At 50.7% G+C, this 7,818-nt stretch overlaps 1 non-coding gene and 1 pseudogene across 1 annotated transcript; both read right to left on the bottom strand.

Moving 5' to 3' along the window:
- Nucleotides 1-1,034: 1,034 nt before the first annotated feature.
- Nucleotides 1,035-1,225, bottom strand: LOC141379385 (U2 spliceosomal RNA). Its single transcript, XR_012395979.1, has one exon. It is a non-coding gene; the product is annotated as a U2 spliceosomal RNA (small nuclear RNA).
- A 3,718-nt stretch (nt 1,226-4,943) lies between these two features.
- Nucleotides 4,944-5,119, bottom strand: LOC141379432 (U2 spliceosomal RNA; annotated as a pseudogene).
- Nucleotides 5,120-7,818: the final 2,699 nt, after the last annotated feature.

Raw genomic sequence — 7,818 nt, 5'->3', positions numbered from 1 at the left:
CAAGGGACCAGTGGGAAGGACTTCCAGGGCGATTCTTCCATGCCCACTTGAGCCACCATAATCAGCAGGAATCGGTCACTCTTTCTGGGGTGTGTTTTAGCTCTCAAAAGCGCCCTGGAAGGACTTCCATGGCCACAATTAGCGGGAAACCATCACCTTTTTTAGGGTCAGACCCAGCTCTTAAGGGACCCTTCCATGGGAAGGACTTCCAGAGCCTTTCTTCCAATCCAGCTTGGCCGGAAATCAGTCACCCTTTCCCGGGGGTACGCTTAAGCTCTTAAGGGCCCCCCTTTCCGGAGCGTTTTTCCTTGCCCGCACTGGCCTTGACTCTGGCTGGGTAATCTTCACCCTCTCTGGGGGCAAGCACCTGCCCTGTGGGGGACCCTGGAGGAACACCTGTTCTCCAGCAGTGCCCGGGTAGCCCAAACTTAAGCCCGGGAACATTGACTTGGTTAACCGCAGGTGCCAGCCTTGCGTGCCGCTGGTGCCCCAAAGGGCATGTACCTCTAGGCGCGGGACGTCCCCACTCGTAGGCTGGGAGTTGGGGCCCCGGCCCGGCGCTTTGGACCCTGGGTGAATGCGACAGGAGCGGGGGGTTTCATACTTTGCCATTTTTCAAATCCTCTGCACAGCTCTCTGGACCCACCATCCCCCAGGTCAGACTTGGGTCCTGATTGGGAATTATCCTCGCCACAGCTCTCTGGACCCACCATCCCCCAGGTCAGACTTGGGTCCTGATTGGGAATTATCCTCTCCACAGCTCTCTGGACCCACCATCCCCCAGGTCAGACTTAGGTCCTGATTGGGAATTTTGGATGGATTTTTTTTATTTATTTTTTTTTCCTCCCTGAGTTGCAATATGTGCATCGTGGCTCATGGACTAGAATAAGAGGATCCTGCCAAGAGGGTTGTTCATGCTCACTGTCTAAACGAGCGCATAAGACAGATACCTAATCGCAAAGAAGCGCAAGTCCCTACATTCAATCTAACGTTATGTTAAATTTCATGCAATCTAGTTCTGCTGTTCACCGCTTAATGAGTGCACCGTTCCCGGAGGTACTGCAATACCAGGTCGATGCGTGGAGTGGGTGGAGCAAGCCCCTAACCCATCTCCCAGCTGCAAAAATCAATTTAATATATAGTGCCCGGGTAGGGCACGTATCAGATATTAAACTGATAAGAACAGATACTACACTTGATCTTAGCCAAAAGGCCGAGAAGCGATACCCACAAACTGTCAGCAGTAGGAGCCGCAATCTACGCCACAAATAATACAATGTCGGCAAGCATAACAGGTACTAATTTTTAACCCTTAAACCTCCAGCACATTTGCTGACAGACAGACAGACATAACATTTTAGGCTTAACTAAGAGCCGTTGGTGACCAAAAACAAACTCCAAGCTTGAATACGGCAAAGAGACGTGACTATGGGCCGCTGGTGCCCAATGAGGGTACTTGAAAAGCCCCTGTTTGAGAGACTTTTCCGACCAAGTCAGTGTAGTTGCCATCCCCCCTTCAGAAGTCCAGACCAGGATTTTGTCTGGGCCGGCCTCGGAGATCAACCTGTCTTCCTTTACCTGCTTGAGCCTTGGGAAAAGACTTCCAGGGCGTTTCTTCCATGCCCGTATGAGCCACCACAGTCAGCGGGAATCAGTGACTCTTTTTTGGGGCAGCTCCAGCTCTAAAGGAACCCCTGGAAAGGACTTGCATGGCATTTCTTCCATGCCCGCGTGAGCCACCACATCAGTCACTCCTTCTGGGGCAGCTTGAGCTCTTGAAGGAGCCCAAGAAAAGACATCCAGGGCATTTCTTCCAATCCCAAACGAGCTGCCCCAACTAGCAGGAATCAGTCACTCTTTCTGGGGCAGCCTCAGCTACTTAAGGGACCCCCTGGGAAGGACCTCCAGGGTGATTCTTCCATGCCCACTTGAGCCACCACAGTCAGCGGGGAAGGAGTCACTCTTTCTGGGGCAGCTTCAGCTCTAAAGGGACCCCTGGGTAAGACTTGCGGAGGGTTTCTTGAATGCCAAAACGAGCTGCCAGCAACTGGCAGGAATCAGTCACTCTTTCTGGGGCAGCTTGAGCTCTTGAAGGACCCCAAGAAAAGACCTCCAGGGCATTTCTTCCATGCCCAAAGGAGCTGCCCCAACTAGCAGGAATCAGTCACTCTTTGTGGGGTAGCTTCAGCTACTTAAGGGACCATTGGGAAGGACCTCCAGGGTGATTCTTTCATGCCCACTTGAGCCACCACAATCAGCGGGAATCAGTCACTCTTTTTGGGGCAGCTTCAGCTCTAAAGGGAACCCTGGGAAAGACCTCCAGAGAGTTTCTTGCGTGCCCGAACGAGCTGCCAGCAATTGGCAGGAACCAGCCACTCTTTCCGGGGGCAGCTTCAGCTCTGAAGGGAACCCTGGAAAAAGACTTCCAGGGGGCTTCTTGAACGCCCACGCGAGCTGCCAGCTCCTGGCAGGGATCAGTCACTCTTTCTGGGACAGCTTGAGCTCTTGAAGTAGCCCAAGAAAAGACCTCCAGGGTGTTTCTTCCATGCCCACTTGAGCCACCACAGTCGGCGGGGAATCAGTCACTCTTTCCGGGGGCGGCTTCAGCTCAAAATGGACCCCTGGGAAAGACTTCCAGAGGGTTTCTTGAATGCCCTAACGAGCTGCCAGCAACTGGCAGGAATATGTCACTCTTTCCGGGGCAGCTTGATCTCTTGAAGGAGCCCAAGAGAATACCTCCAGGGCATTTCTTCCATGCCCGAACGAGCTGCCAGCAATTGGCAGGAATCAGTCACTCTTTCCGGGGCAGCTTGAGCTCTTGAAGGACCCCAAGAAAAGACCTCCAGGGCATTTCTTCCATGCCCAAAGGAGCTGCCCCAACTGGCAGGAATCAGTCACTCTTTCTGGGGCAGCCTCAGCTACTTAAGGGACCCCTGGGAAGGACCTCCAGGGTGATTCTTCCATGCCCACTTGAGCCACCACAGTCAGCGGGGAAGGAGTCACTCTTTCCGGGTTCAGCTTCAGCTCTAAAGGGACCCCTGGGTAAGACTTGTGGAGGGTTTCTTGAATGCCAAAACGAGCTGCCAGCAACTGGCAGGAATCAGTCACTCTTTCTGGGGCAGCTTGAGCTCTTGAAGGACCCCAAGAACAAGACCTCCAGGGCGTTTCTTCCAAGCCCAAACGAGCTGCCACAATAGGCGGGAATCAGTCACTCTTTCTGGGGCAGCTAGACCTCTGGAAGGGCCCCAAGAACAGACCTCCAGGGCGTTTCTTCCATGCCCAAACGTGCTGCCCCAACTAGCAGGAATCAGTCACCCTGTCTGGGGCAGCTTCAGCTGCCCAAGGGACCATTGGGAAGGACGTCCAGGGTGATTCTTCCATGCCCACTTGAGCCACCACAGTCAGCGGGGAAGGAGTCACTCTTTCTGGGGCAGCTTCAGCTCTAAAGGGACCCCTGGGTAAGACTTGCGGAGGGTTTCTTGAATGCCAAAACGAGCTGCCAGCAACTGGCAGGAATCAGTCACTCTTTCTGGGGCAGCTTGAGCTCTTGAAGGGCCCCAAGAACAAGACCTCCAGGGCGTTTCTTCCATGCCCAATTGAGCTGCCACAATAAGCGGGAGTCAGTCACCCTGTCTGGGGCAGCTTCAGCTCCAAAGGGACCCCTGGGTAAGACTTATGGAGGGTTTCTTGAATGCCAAAACAAGCTGCCAGCAACTGCCACAATAGGCGGGAATCAGTCACTCTTTCTGGGGCAGCTAGACCTCTTGAAGGACCCCAAGAACAAGACCTCCAGGGCGTTTCTTCCAAGCCCAAACGAGCTGCCACAATAGGCGGGAATCAGTCACTCTTTCTGGGGCAGCTAGACCTCTGGAAGGGCCCCAAGAACAGACCTCCAGGGCGTTTCTTCCAAGCCCAAACGAGATGCCTCCACAAGCGGCAATCAGTCACCCTTTCTGGGGCAGCTTCGGCTACTCAAGGGACCAGTGGGAAGGACTTCCAGGGCGATTCTTCCATGCCCACTTGAGCCACCATAATCAGCAGGAATCGGTCACTCTTTCTGGGGTGTGTTTTAGCTCTCAAAAGCGCCCTGGAAGGACTTCCATGGCCACAATTAGCGGGAAACCATCACCTTTTTTAGGGTCAGACCCAGCTCTTAAGGGACCCTTCCATGGGAAGGACTTCCAGAGCCTTTCTTCCAATCCAGCTTGGCCGGAAATCAGTCACCCTTTCCCGGGGATACGCTTAAGCTCCTAAGGGCCCCCCTTTCCGGAGCGTTTTTCCTTGCCCGCACTGGCCTTGACTCTGGCTGGGTAATCTTCACCCTCTCTGGGGGCAAGCACCTGCCCTGTGGGGGACCCTGGAGGAACACCTGTTCTCCAGCAGTGCCCGGGTAGCCCAAACTTAAGCCCGGGAACATTGACTTGGTTAACCGCAGGTGCCAGCCTTGCGTGCCGCTGGTGCCCCAAAGGGGCATGTACCTCTAGGCGCGGGACGTCCCCACACGTAGGCTGGGAGTTGGGGCCCCGGCCCGGCGCTTTGGACCCTGGGTGAATGCGACAGGAGCGGGGGTTTCATGCTTTGCCATTTTTCAAATCCTCTGCACAGCTCTCTGGACCCACCATCCCCCAGGTCAGACTTGGGTCCTGATTGGGAATTATCCTCTCCACAGCTCTCTGGACCCACCATCCCCCAGGTCAGACTTAGGTCCTGATTGGGAATTTTGGATGGATTTTTTTTATTTATTTTTTTTTCCTCCCTGAGTTGCAATATGTGCATCGTGGCTCATGGACTAGAATAAGAGGATCCTGCCAAGAGGGTTGTTCATGCTCACTGTCTAAACGAGCGCATAAGACAGATACCTAATCGCAAAGAAGCGCAAGTCCCTACATTCAATCTAACGTTATGTTAAATTTCATGCAATCTAGTTCTGCTGTTCACCGCTTAATGAGTGCACCGTTCCCGGAGGTACTGCAATACCAGGTCGATGCGTGGAGTGGGTGGAGCAAGCCCCTAACCCATCTCCCAGCTGCAAAAATCAATTTAATATATAGTGCCCGGGTAGGGCACGTATCAGATATTAAACTGATAAGAACAGATTTTTCTTACGAAAAAAATTTATTGACAGCGTTTGACAATTTTTACATAAAATCTCCATCCTAAAAACACATCTTAATCTTTTGTCGTTTCACATATTTTCTTTTGAATATAAAACTTACAGAATAAATAAATAAATGCAATAAAATACAGTATAAATTTAAAAAGTGCTATTGTGTGAACGTACAAATCAATGGTGTTTGAATAAAAGACGTGTTTTTAAAAAAACAAACAACATACAATGGAGTAAAAACAAGGCTGTTCAATAAAATAAAGGCTAAAAACTAAAAACATAGACAAATAAAACTGGCCTAAAACTTGTTGGCTAATCACCATTTTAACTAAACACTGGACTTAAAGGGGCTAAAACAGAAAACACATGTTAAAACATTTTAGCACACTTTAAAAGACAATAAAACACAGACAATAAGCATAACATTTTCCTTTAAAAACGTGGGTTTTTTTGGAAGAAATAAAAGTGTATGTTTTGCAAAAGTCTTTTGTGTGTGCGTGTGTTATGTCAAAAAAAGAAAGAGAGAGTCCAGGCGCTGCGTTGATAAAGGCAATAAAACCGGTCCAGTAAAAACGATATAAAAGAGTAGACGCAATCCAAAGAAATAAAATCATTTCTTTGTCCAGGATCGAGGGTGAGTCATACCAAAAGAGTCCATTCACACCAACTCTCCAGGACGGTCACAGCCCCTGTGTTTCAAGGGCATAGCGGAGATCCCCCTCCTCTGGCCTGCTGGCCCGCTGTTCCCGTAGCCAGAGTGGTGAGGGTGCATCTACGGGCGGCCAGGTACGGTGGCGGCCGGGACCTCCTCCGTGCGACCCCGGCCCCCTTGGCCTCTTGTCAAGGTCCGGTACCCCTGTAGCGTGGTTGTTATCAGTCCCTTTGTCCCTTGCAGGGGTACCGTGACCTGCTTCCCCACCAGCAGGTTTCTTGTGACCCAGATGGCATCCTTGATGGCGGTCAGGGTGAGCCAGAGCGATGTAAAGTCCTGTTTTGTCATGTCTTTCACGCCCTGGCCCACCCCATGGATGATAAGGTGGTAGTCCATCTGGGCCCTCCCCGCCGGCAGGTACTGATGATACAGGGGGCCGGTCCTGGCCCACAGGTCCCGCGCAGCGCCGCACTCCCAGAGCAGGTGCCGCACGGTCTCTGGGCATCCACACCCAGGCCGTGGGCAGACGGGGTTTCTGGCCATGCCTCTGGAGTGCATAACCGCCCTGACCGGGAGGATCTCATGTGCCACCATCCACAACAGGTCCTTGTGTCCGTTCTGGAGAGCTGGGTGGGCCGCGTTCCTCCACACTTGTTGGGCCTCACATAATGTGAGGCCCGGGACCCGACTCACCGTCTCTCGATCCTGCACAAGAGAAATGAGAGCCTTGTGGTTAGTTAAAATGGTGACATCGTTAGTCTCTAAAACATACTTCTTTAAAAATTTCTTTATAAAATCATACTCCCTAGGTAAATTAAAAGACACTGGGTACTTAAGGTCCACTGCTAAAACTTTCAGGGTTCTCAGGTAGGACCCCATCCAGAAGCGAGTCATGGCAGCCGTCTTGTTTTCTCTGGATGGGGTCAACGCGTAACTAAAATGCAGGGCGGTGAAGCGGCTGCCTAAAAACAGGTGGGGATCCGGGAGGCCTTTTCCACCATGTTCGGGCTTTTTCTTTAACTCTGTTCTTCTTAGGCGCTCCCACTTGGATCCCCACAGGAAATAAAACACCGCCCTTTCCAACTTCCTGATAAAACGTCTTGGTGGACTAAAAACAGAAGAAACAAGTAAAATGAGTGGTAAAATTACGGATTTAAAAATCAAAATTTTACCCTCCATTGTTAATTTTCGTAACCCCCAGAATCCCAACTTTTGGTTTACCTTTGTTAAAATGTCGTTCCAATTTTGCCCTCCCCCACCCTCTTTGTCAAATGTTACCCCTAAAATTTTAAAATCATTTTCCTTAAAAGTCAGCTCTAGTCCCTCTGTGACGACGTTACCCCACGGCCCGAAGAGCTGGGCCTCGGACTTTTTTCGGTTTAATCTGGCTCCCGAGGCCCGACCGTAGAAATCGGTCAAATCCATAGCTCTTCGGGCCGAGGTGAGGTCTGTCGTTAAAAGGGTAACGTCGTCCATATATAAAACACAAGATGCTGTTAAACCCCCCGGAATTTTAAAACCTGTAATCCATTTATCCCTTCTCAAGAGCTGTGCCAGTGGTTCAATACAAACCACATACAGGAGTGGGGATAACGGACACCCTTGACGGACGCCACTGCAGATATTTACTGCTTTTGTTAAATGCCCATTTACAATGATTTTGCTGACAAGGTCATTGTACAGCAGTCCCACCCATGCTAAAAATCTTCCCGGGAACCCCATTTTTTCCAGTACTTGTAACAAGTACTGGTGCGAGACTCTGTCAAATGCTTTTTCAAAATCTAAATTTACCACGGCTAGACGAATGTTTCTGTCTCTCGCGTAACAGATGGCATCTCGGATCAGCAATAGGCTGTCCGTGATCTTCCTCCCGGGCACAGCACAGGCTTGATCCGGGTGGATTACATCCTCTAAAACTGTCGACATCCGTGTCGCTAAAATCTTTGTAAAAAGTTTATAATCTGTGTTTAAAAGAGTGATTGGTCGCCAATTTTTTAAAATTTTCTTGTCATCTTTTTTAAAAAGCAGAGAAACTATTCCTAATCTAAAATCCGCAGGT

Source organism: Danio rerio, chromosome 2 (genome assembly GCF_049306965.1).
Source record: "Danio rerio strain Tuebingen ecotype United States chromosome 2, GRCz12tu, whole genome shotgun sequence".
NCBI classification, from domain to species: Eukaryota; Metazoa; Chordata; class Actinopteri; order Cypriniformes; family Danionidae; genus Danio; species Danio rerio.
The sequence above is the reverse complement of the archived record's forward strand: the minus strand, read 5'-3'. Positions and strand labels throughout refer to the sequence as shown.